General features: G+C 36.4%; 1 pseudogene; it reads left to right on the top strand.

Moving 5' to 3' along the window:
* The first annotated feature begins 1,311 nt into the window (after positions 1-1,311).
* Positions 1,312-10,070, top strand: LOC125997141 (60S ribosomal protein L13a-like; annotated as a pseudogene).
* Positions 10,071-12,498: the final 2,428 nt, after the last annotated feature.

Genomic DNA, 12,498 nt, shown 5'->3' with positions numbered 1-12,498 from the left:
ACATATGTCTCCTTCCAGTATATTTATGGCATAGTTACTTGGCCATAGTTTAAGGATTGATTTGGGACTTTGCTCCATTCCCTGTCTATAACAAAGTGCTAGAGTTATTATAAAAAGCCCAGAGATTTCCAACACAAATTCTATAAGATCAAAAAATAACACAATCTAAAAAACACTAGTGACAAGTTCTGCTAACTGGGAAAAATATCAAATGACATATCTATTTGGAGCTTGAGCGTAGCACAAAGTGTAGGGCATTTGCTTTGCACAGGCCAAACCCAAGTTCTATCCCTGTTATTTCATATGGTCCCCCTAGCTTTCCAGGAGTAATTTCTGAGCACAGAGCCAAGAGTAATTCCTGAGTGTCATGAGGTGTGGTCCATAAACCAAATATATATATGTAATGTATATTTATAAATATAATTATATAAATGTATATACATATAAGCACATTTATATATATTCTTTTAGTTACAATATAACTGATTTCCAATGGCACCCTGTCCTATGCCTTTATAAGGTTAGAAATTATTCAAGGAAGTTGAGATTTGTTCTTATAATAAGAAAATTTATTCACAGTGTTAAAGGGGTACAAAGGGAAGGCCAGAACAAGAGCACAGCAGGCAGAGCATTTGCCTTGCATGCAGTCAACCAGGGTTTGATCCCCAACATCCTATATGGTCCCCTGAGCGTACCAGGAGTGATTTCTGAGCACAAAGCCAGGAGTAATGACTGAGTATTGCAGGATGTGGCCCAAAAATTTTTTACAAAGAGGTATGAATGGTAGAAACTTTCATATATGATGCCTCTAGGTTTACATATCTCTTCTAATAATAATATGATCATTACTGACTTATACTATTCTGTAGGTACTAAATCCTCATTGTAACATTGCAAGGTTATTTTGGGAACCTAATGAAATAACATTAAATTAATGTGTTAATTAATTAACATTAACATTAATGTGTTGTAAATTATACAACATTGGACACTCTAAAAATGAATTGGTTCTTACTCCAAACAGAACATTGGTTCTTTACTCCAAACAAATTCATAATGTCTACAAAGATCTTCATGGATCAAAACATTTTATCCATTCTATTACCTATCACTGTTACAATAAGATATGGTTAAGGCTATTAAAACAATTAATTTTACCAATTTTTTTTAAAGTTTATATGCCAAAAGTCAGATATGCTAATTAGAATATGCCTTTTTACAGTCATACTTAACTGCTTTTTCACTTAAATAAAAATTGGACCCTAGGTTACTAGGGACAAAGATGGCTGAGAGGTAAAGGTGCTGGTATAGATGGCTGAGGTCATTTCCTGGGCAGCCAAAGTGGCTAAGCAGAAGGTGATGGCTGTGCCCTGTGAGGTTATCAACATTTCTGGCAATTTCTACAGAAATAAGTAGAAGTACCAAGTTTTTCTTTAGAAGTGGATAAACACTAAACTCTCCTATGGCCACTACCATTTCTGAGCCCCCAGCTACATCTTTTGGCAGACAATTCAAGACATGTTGCCCCACAAGACAAAGAGAGACCAGTTCATCTTGGACCACCTTAGAAGTCCTCAAAGAAGCTGAAGGGATCCCGCAGTTCCATCAAAGAAAAAGTGGGTGGTGTGACAGAAGCCCACATGGAAGTTTGCCTATCCTGGGTACCTGGCTCATAAAGTTGGCTGGAAGCACCAAGCAGTTGGAGAAGATGATACATTACAGCAAGAAAAAACAGCTCGGAGGCTACAGGAAACAGGCAGAAAAGAATATAGAACGGGAAAAAATATACAGACATCCTTTTGATTGAGACCAATAAACTTGATCTCATTCACACACACATTCTTTTTTTTTTTTTTTTTTTTTTTTTTTTTGGTTTTTGGGCCACACCCGGTAACGCTCAGGGGTTACTCCTGGCTATGTGCTCAGAAGTTGCTCCTGGCTTGGGGGACCATATGGACACCGGGGGATCGAACCGCGGTCAGTCCAAGGCTAGCGCAGGCAAGGCAGGCACCTTACCTTTAGCGCCACCGCCGGGCCCCACACACACACATTCTTGATCTCATTCAAACACACACACGCACACGCACACACACATATTCACACTGGTTTTTTGCCATCCTTCCTTCATTGAGTCATTCTTTCCTACTGTGTGAAGCTGCTGTGAGTGTCACCAGTATAGGAGTGTCTTCTTCTGTGTAGCAGAAGGCTCAGCATGATTCCTTTTCAGTTGAGTATGTTAGAAGCTGGGAATTGTAAACAGGAAACACATGGTGTCCTTCCCCATGCCAGGAACCAGCTATCTGTAGAATGGATGCAGATAATTTGAGTGGAATTCTGTGCAATAAGGGCTTTGATCACATCAAGGGGACGGTTTCTTGGACAAGAGATGACAAATTATGAATGAATAGAAATCAAGGAAATGGAGAGAAAAATTTACTCAAGGTAAAAGAGAAGTATTTGCAAAAACATGTCAAGAGAGCACAGTGTGTATTTAAAAACATATTGTTTATTTTTATTCCAATCTAGATAATATGATTAGTGTTAACTTTTGTGATTTTGATAAACAAAATTATTGCCCCCTACCACTTCCAATGCACCCTGATTCTCCACCTCTGATCTTTGGTCACTTCTATTCACCTTCTATTTTTTTCCTCCCACCCCACAGAACAACCCCTATCCTCCCTACAACCACTTGGTATTCTCAGTTTTTGGTTAACTGCCAAGAGTTTGTCCTTATTCGATATTGTCTATTATTTGTTTCTATATATTTATTTTTATTTAGTCACCGTGAGTAATAAAGTTATTCATGATTGGGTTTCAGGCACACAATGTTTCCACACTGATCCCTTCACCAGTGTCCACATCCCTCCACTAGTCTCCCCACCCCACTCAATTTGCCTCCCATTCACCAGTCCATCTCTACAATAGGCACTTTCTGTCTTTAATACGTTTTTGCACTGTGGTTTACAGTATTGTTGCTGATGAGGTTTCATACATAACATTGTACTGCCTTTCAGCAGCATCTATTCCTCCTGGATGAATGATTCCCTTCACCATAGATGCCTCCCCCTCCTTGTCTTATCACTGAACCCTCTGAAGTGGCATCTTTCCTACTAAATTCCAGTTTTTGTGTTCTTTGTTTCTATTTCTTTGGGTAATCATTATTCTATTATGTGTAAAATCACCCCACATACCATATCTCCAACTCCAGGTGAGCAAGTCTAAAGCAGACCAGACTGAGGGTGAAATATAGGTATTCTGACAATCTTATACCTCATATCAAGAGTGACTTGCCTGTCAGAACTGTCATTTTTATTTCCCAGGTGAGGGAATAAGGACAGAGTAAGGGCAGATAGCTCAGGCTATCCTGAGACTGTGGACCCAGATTTACATATAAGACAATCTTGGTTTGGGAGTAAAACCAAGTTGCAAACAAACAGACACAAAGAAACCAGGGATAATATTTGTTTTGGGTAAAACAAGGTGTAATCTAACAATTATGTTTCTTTATATACTATATATGAGAGAGATCATTCTGAATTGGTCTCTTGATCTAACTTCACTCAGCATGTTATTCTTTAGGTCCATACATGTAGTCGCGAATTTCTTGACATCATCTTTTTTACAATTAAATAATACTTTATTGTGGATAGCTATTATAGTTTGTTTATACAATTATCTATTCTTGGAAATTTGAGCTTTACTAGATTTTAGCTATCATGAATGGTGCTAAAAGGAACATAAGGGTGAAAATATCTTTTCCCATGTTGTTTTGGGCACATAGGTATATTTTAAGAAGTAGAGTTGATAGATCAAATGAAAGCTCAATTTCTATCTAGATTTTTTAAGGAATCATTTTCAAAAAGGCTGGACCAGCAGACATTTCCACAATACATAATACATCTTTTTCTCCCCACATCCAATTTGACACTGGTTGTTCTTATATTTTTTGATGTGTGCTGGTCTTCGTGGTGTGAGACGATATTTCATTATTGTTTTGAGTTGCATCTCCCTGATGATTAGTGGTGCAGAGAATATTTTAACATGCCTTTTGGCCATTTATATTTCTTCTTTGAGGAAGTTTCTGTTCATTTCTTCTCATTTTTTGATGGGGTTGGATTTATTTCCATATAAATTTTTACCAGTGTGTTTATATCTTTGATATTTTTCCTTTTCTGATGAGAATTGGGTAAATAATTTCTCCCACTCCATCGGCTGATTTTGTGTCCTGGTCATCATTTTCTTTTAGGTGCAGAAGTTTCTAATTTTAAGGTGGTTCCATTTGTTTTCAATTGCTTCCTCATTGGTATTTAATCCTTTATCATATCTTCAGTGTCACAGAAAGCTCTGCCTACATTTTCCTCTATGTACCGACCATATGTACTTAGGTCTGATATTAAGGTCTTTAATATATTTTTATTTGACTTCTGTGCATAGGACTAGAAAAAGGTCTGAGTTCAATTGTTTATGATCAGTTTTCACAACACCACCTATTGAAGATGCTTTACTTGCTCCACTTCATATTTTTTCTACTTTAATAAAGATTAACTGATCCTGAGGGTCTGTTTTAGGATATTTAACTCTATTTTATTGATCTGAAGGCCTTTTTTTTATTCCAGGATGAGGCTATTACCACTTTGCTGTACAGTTAGTATAGTTAAAAGTTGGAGAAAGTGGCATCTCCTCCCATCTTTGTTTTCACAGATAAAGATTTTTTTTAGCTGTTGGGGATATGGATCTGTTATATATGAATTTCAAGGGTGGTTTATCTATTTCTTTGAAATGTATCATGGTAAATTTGTAAGTACTACATTAAATCTGTAAAATGTTTTGGGGATTATTGCCATTTTTATTACATTAATCCTTTGAATCCAGGTCCATATAGATTCACTAGTAAGTTCTTTTAAGGCTTTAAAGAAGTCTTACTGGCAATCCATTCAGGCTTTTTCAAGAAATTGAAAACAGAGACATTTTCAAACTGATTCTAATTAGAAAAAATCACCTTGATAAAAGCAAAGACTGAAAAAAATTAAAAGATTACAAGTTAATATTCCTGCTGAACACAGATGTAAAGATTCTCAACAAAATATTAACAAATAAAATCCAAAAGCTCGGGGCCAAATAGATATCATGGAGGTAATGCATTCACCTTGCATGCAGAAGGTCCGTGGTTCGAATCGCTGCATCCCATATGGTCCCCCGAGCCTGCTAGGAGCAATTTCTGAGTGTAGAGCCAGGAGTAATCTGTGAGCACTGCCGGGTGTGACCCAAAAACAACAACAACAACAACAAAAATCCAAAAGCTCATCAAAAAAATCATACATAGGGACCAAAGCAATAGCACAGAAGAGTGATAGGGCATTTGCCTTGCACACAGCCAACCCAGAACAGACCTGTGTTTGATTCCCCGCATCCTATATGGTTCCCCGAATCTGCCAGCAATGATTTCTGAGGGCAGCAGACAGGAGTAACCCCTGAATGCTGCCAAATGTGTCCCATACTCCCACAAAGTAAAAAAAAAATCATGCGCAATAACCAAATGGAATTCATCCCAGGAATGCAAGGATGGTTTAACATATGTAATTTATTCAACATACTACAAATAAAATATAAAAATTATATATATATATCATATCAATAGATGGAGAGGAAGTATTTGACAAGATTCATAACACATTCATGATAAAAACTCTCAATAAAATGGGAATTGAAAAAACTTTTCTCAACATAGTCAATGCCATATACCACAAGCCTAAAGCCAACATTATACTCAATGGGACAAAAACTAAATCTCTTCCTTCTAAAGTCAAGCATAAGACAATAATTTTTCTTCTCTCATTTCTATTCAGTATAGTACTGAAAGCACTTGACATATAAATTAGGCAATAAAAAATTAACAGTGACTAGAAAAAAAAGGCAAGTTCTCACTATTTTCAGATTACATAATACATTTAGAAAATCCTAAAGACATTGTAAAAATTAAAGCTCCTAGCTACAATAGATTTGTAAAGAAAGATATATGCAAAGAAAACTATAAAACACTACTTAAAGAAGTAAAATAATGTTAACAGTACTTAAAGAAGTGAAAGAGGACACAAGAAAATATCTTTCTGTTTTACAGATGAATGAGATCATTATTGACTTATTTAACATTACATTATGTTTTTTAGTTCCAGATAGCAGCAAACTACAAGATTCCATTTTTTTCCTGTAAGTTTAATACAGCTATATAGGGAGCATGAAAATAAAAGACAGAATTGGAGATAAAAGGAAGAGTTGTACCATAAGTTACCTTATAAATCCTTTTAAAAATAAATTGTATTGATTAAAAATAATTCCCTGACTCTTAGTCAAAGCTCCATAAATCACCTCAGTATTTGCATCATTAAAAAATTATTAGATAGGTATGTTGGTGGTTAAATGTTTTAAGTCTCTTTAATAAAAGTATCAGGAGAATTGAGTATTGTCAGCATAGTATTTTTTTTAATTTTTATCTTGATCATAATGGCTTACATATCTTCCACAGTAGTATTTTAGGTACATATTAACATTGAATCAGGGGAATACCGATCACCAAATTTGTCCTCCCCCCCCATCCCCGTTCCCTTTCTGCCACCCATATAGTATTTTTTAACAAAAATGCTGATTAAAAACAAATGCAATTTTTAGCTTCATGCTTATCCTTACCTCAAAATCATATACTAGAATTATTTTGAAACAAATCATGAACTTAAACACACTTTTAAGGGAAAAAAGAGGAAAATTATTTGCTTGGCAGATAGAGATTTACTAGAGAGAATGCAAAAACCACAAAGTATATAAGAAAAAGCTTGCAATTAAAAGTGGTAGTCTGAAGAATGATGTCTTTTTTTTTTTTGAGCTAAGAATGATGTCTTCACATTCTCCACAAATGTCTGTGTTCTATTCTGCATTCTGCAGAAACTGAGTATTACCATATATGGCAAAAGGGATTTTGGGATCTGATATCAAGGATCTTGAAATACAGGGACTAACTCAGGATGGTCTGAAGCAACCACAAAGATCCTTAGAATAGAAAGGAAGGAGAGTCAGGTCTGAGAAGCAATGTGGGAGTGGATGCAGAGATCAGAGTGGAGTGGCCTCATAATGCAGGTATTGTAGTCAGCCTCTAGAAGTGGAGAAAAACCAGAACTAACATCCTTTGAGAACTCCAAGGGCGCACACAGTGTGTTCTGACAATCCACTCTAATAGTGCAACATCAAGAACTTTAAAATAATACATTTGTAGAGCCAGGATATTGCTCAGAGGCAGTGCACTTGTCTTGCCCTATAATTAATTCAGCATAATATTAATAATAATAAAATTTTGCTGCATTAAGCTATTAAATTAGTGAAGATTTTATCAGAATGTATAATCATATTGATTAAGAAGTTAATACAAACTGGGGTAAAATAGTTATAACACATATTTAACAAAAATTTTTGTTAAAGTAGCATAACTCAATAATAACATGACCCAGTTAAATATTAGGCCATAAAATGTTAAGCTACTTTACAATGGAAGATATCTGAGTAGCTCTATACATGTAGATACCTAAAATATTTAGTTATGGAAACTAAAATAATAATAAAATATTATCACACACATTTGAGTGATTATAATGTAAACTGCTCAGTGGCATGTTGAGTTATGATGAAATAAAATAGTACAACCACTTTAAAAAAATTTTTTGCATTTTATGCTTTAATCTTTGTTTTATTTTTTGGTTTGGTTTAATATAGGGACTATGCCTGGCAATGCTTAGTAGTTACTTTCTATTCTGTGCATGGGGATTTGCTTTTAACAATGCTCAAGGAAACAGGTCAGAGAGCAAACCAAAACCTCCCATATTGAAAGAAACAATTTATCCATTTTTACCATTTCTTTAAAAAATAAAAAGCTAGTATGACTCACCATAAATAAATGAGATCATAAAGAGAAAAATGGTGGTCAGGAGACATAGTACATGAGTTAAATCACTTGCCTGGTACATGGTTGACCCAAATCCAATTCTCAATACTGCATATAAGTATCCTAAGTATTGCTAGGAGTAATCCCTGAGCACAAAAACAGGAATAAGTCCAAAATACTACCAAATGTGACTCAGAATCAAACAAACTTAAAAGTGGGGTCATTATTTGAGTTTTTATTATATACTCTAAGCATTGCTATAAATATGTTTATCCTTAAATTACCATGCATATTATTACTTTCTCTTTATAGGTAAAAGAATTTAAGATAAAGCATGCAATGGTAAGAATAACTTGCTCAAGACTTCTCCACTGGTAAAATGACAGTGCTAAGATTTGAACTCATGTCTTCCCAATATCGATTTTAGCTAAGAAACTGCAGAAGAATGTAGAGCAAAATAAATAAATAAATAAATAAATAAATAAATAAATAAACAAACAAACCCTCCATTTGTGTGATTTACATAAGTACCCCAAGACTGCAGCTGCCTCTCCACAATCTTTGATAAAGCCTCTGGTTCCCAATCCATTCCAACCCCCAGTCTAATTCCTCCCTCTAGTGAAGGATACATTTGCTTTATCTCAGCCAGATTTGGGGAAGTCAACCCAAATCTAATTCAGCATTTAGCAATTCAGTATTTTGTAAAAATGCAAACTGGTGGATTGCCTCAGGTTCTGAAGCTGCTACTACTTTGTTAGAGCTCCCCTCAGGCACAGGCCATGGAAAGACTTATTACTTCTCAATGGAACACTATGCTGGGAGGCCTAAGAAAAACACGAAAATCATTTCCATGGGCTCCATCAACAGCTGAAGCCTGAATCACAGAGGATTTACATTCAAGGCAGGCTATTTGCAGCTCTCCAGTTCTGAGATTCTGAGTCTTTCCTTCGGGATCATATGCCAAGACAAAACACAGGAGAGAAGTGACAAAATGTGTGTGGATGCCTAGGAGACTCCTGGAGGCTAACTCAAAATTGGCCTCCTGTTTTCATTGTATTTATTCCAGAGAGAAATCTACAGAATGCACTGCTCTTATAACCCCAGTATCTCCATGGGAGCCACAAGTAGCCATTTCCTACAAATCTATTTTGAAATAGTAGCACCACAAAATAGTGAATGTGTGATTTTTAATTTTCTGATAAATTGAGACCAGAAAGTGTTGTCTTAATTGGCAGCTTGTGTTTATATTCTAGGGGCCTAAATGTGTGAGACTGGAGGTGGTGAAATTTAAAAGCTCAGTTCTGGGACTTGTTTGCTGACAGTTCACATATGTTTCATAACCATTCAGAAGACACCAAGCCCATCTGCAAGTGCCTCGTCCTGTCGTGTTGTGCTTCACTAATGCTTCCTGACATGGCAGCTAAACTTCAGGCTAAAATTCCTCACAATGAATGGTGAATTTCACTGGTCTTCGGCACTTCAAAAATAATTATGTGTGGAGGATGAAGATATATACCATTTATTTTATCCTTTTTTCTCCAAAAGACAACTCCACCAAAAAAAAATTACTTCAAGGCAAAGATAAGAAAAAGGCACTTTAATACAATTACCTTTTCAAGAGACTTGCCAAGAAAATATTTTTAGCTGCCAAGTCAGCAATATTTTCCAGAGATCCCCTAACAAAGGAAAATAGATTAATGGAAAAGAAATTACCAAGGGAAATTTAACTATAGTTTAAAGAACTGCAGGTGGCACATAGCACATTATTACTTTTTATTCATTACTTTCCTCAGAGACCAAAAAATATTTCTAACCAAACTGACAGACAGTAGCGCTCAGTGCTCCAAGCTTATAAATAACGAATCTCTGTAATAATAATATCAGTTTGACCTGCTGAACTTTCCCCTCAACATATAATACTGCATTTCTAAAAGAACACAATAAGCTGTGTCCTCCCTAATAAACTAAAGCCTGATCACGTTGGATTTTTCTTAAGGCTCTATTTGGAGCCATTGTAGTGAGAGAGAAATTTAAAAAGCAATTGTGTACTATTAGAAATGCCTATGGATAAGCCAGACTTAACAACACAAAGAAATGGTCTGAGATTTTGTATACTAATCAGCTATGCAAATCAGGCTGAAAATCAAAGAAGTCTCTATTAGCACAGAGATATGCAATGTAGGACAAGTTAGTTAAGATTTCAGTGGTTTTTCCCAGAGGTAACTATGTTATTATACCTAGAGGTGCCTGGAGTCTGCCCTCTGCACCATCTCTCAATAGAGGGAGAATTTAAATTCAAATCTTTCAACTCTGGACTTTCTTTTCAAATTTGTCATATTATCTACAGTGGCATTATTGCACTATTACAATCTTTTTTTTCATAGGTATGAGTGTTAGCCCAGTGCTCTGCTTGCTGCTTCAGTCTCCAACATATCATGTTGTGGTACTCTGAGCACAGTCAAGAGTGATAGCCAGGAAGTGAAAGAGACAGCACAGAGGTAGGGCATTTGCCTTGCAAGTGGCTGACCCTGGGGGGACCCAGTTCAATTCCCAGCATCCTATGTGGTCCCTCAACCAGCCAGCTGAGATTTCTGAGGCAGAGATTTCTGAGGAGTAACCCCTAAGCTCTGTTGGGTGTGGCCCAAAACCCAATCAATCAATCAATCAAGTTTAAAAAACAGAAAAAGAGTGGTGAGTGCAGTTAGGGAAATAACTACACTAACAACTATTATGATAATCTTAATGAGTGATAGTAGAATACCTGCCTAGAATACTCAGGGGAGAGGCGGGAGGGATGGGAGCATTGGTTGTGGGAATGTTGCACTGGTGAAAGGGGGTGTTCTTTTTATGACTGAAACCCAACTAAAATTATGCTTGTACTCATGAAACTTATATAAAGATTTTATATATTAAAAGAAAAGTGGATTATCACTCTGAGGACTTCAAGGGAAAATTCTCCTGCCTGTGCCTGTCTGCCTGTGTTTCTGAATCCCTGAAGATTTCTTCAGAGGCCTAGGGAGCGCACCCCCAAAAAACTGTCAACTACAGGCAGCAGAAGAGCGCGGCCACACACTCTTTCTAACCAATGAACCCCACCACAACACACAGGAAAAACCACACTACAAGCGTGACAATGGAGAAACCTCGCAGGCAAACACCATCCACAGAGAATGAAGACGAAAGCTCGGATGACCTAATAAATTCTAATCACCTGATTAACCTCTCAGATAAGGAATTTGGAATAGAAATATGGAACATGTTCGTAGAACTCAAAAAAAAAAAGCATAGATTGATCTGAAGAGAACACAAAGACAGAAATCAGAAAATTCCAAACCGAAATAACAGATCTGAAAAAACACGGTTGCTCAACTGAAAACCTCAATGGATAGCCTCGCCAACAGGGCTGAGGAGAGAATCAAAGTACTGGAAGATGTGATGCAGAAAAATTCAACACAACAGAAGAAATTGGAAAAGAACCTTAAGACAAACGAACAGGCAATGGAAAAAGTGCTCAAGGCATGTGAACAGATGAAAATAGAAGTCTTTGATAAACTCAATAGAAATAACATACGAATCATTGGAGTCCCAGAAACCCAGGAAGGAGATCTCCAGGAAGAATCAACTGTCAAAGACATCATCAAAGAGATACTCCCAGAGTTAAAGACTAGATGCAATCAAATCCTGCATGCCCGAAGAGTACCAGCTAAAAGAGACCCAAAGAAAAACACCCCAAGACACATCCTCGTTACAATGACAAATCCCACAGATAGAGATAGACTACTGAAAACAGCAAGATCAAAAAGGGAAATTACATTCAAAGGAGCATTAATAAGACTTACAGCAGACATGTCACAAGAAACTCTCAAGACCAGAAGACAGTGGTGGGATATTGTGACAAGACTAAATGAAATGAATACTGCACCCAGCCTGACTCATGTTCAGGTTTGAAGGAAGAATACATAGCTTCATGATTAAACAACAGCTCAGAAACTTCACAGATGATAAACCAGCCTTAAAGGAAAAACTGACAGGTCTACTCTAAGACAAGAAAGACCAACAAACACAGCAAACTTATCTACAAAAATGACATTAAATCCTATGACAATCATCTCCCTCAATGTCAATGGACTAAAATCACCAATTAAAAACACAGAGTGGCAAAATGGGTCAAAAAGATGAATCCAACCTTCTGCTGCCTACAAGAAACACATCTGAATAGTCAGAACAAACATAGACTCAAAATCAAAGGCTGGAGGAAAATCATCCAAGCAAACGACACCCTCAAAAAAGCTGGGGTGGCCATATTAATATCTGATGACACCAACTTTATACTCAGAAAAGTGGTAAGGGACAAAGATGGACATTATGTACCAATCAAGGGATATGTGCAACAGGAAGAAATCAGACTATTAAACATATATGCACCCAATGAGAGACCAGCAAATTATCTAATATAATTAGATATAATTAGATAAATCTGAAAGAAGAAATCAATAATAACACAATAATTGTGGGAGACTTCAACATGGCCCTATCAATACTTGATAGGTCAACCAGATTGAAACCCA

Source organism: Suncus etruscus, chromosome 19 (genome assembly GCF_024139225.1).
Source record: "Suncus etruscus isolate mSunEtr1 chromosome 19, mSunEtr1.pri.cur, whole genome shotgun sequence".
Taxonomy (NCBI): Eukaryota; Metazoa; Chordata; class Mammalia; order Eulipotyphla; family Soricidae; genus Suncus; species Suncus etruscus.
This window is presented reverse-complemented; position numbering and strand designations above follow the sequence as displayed.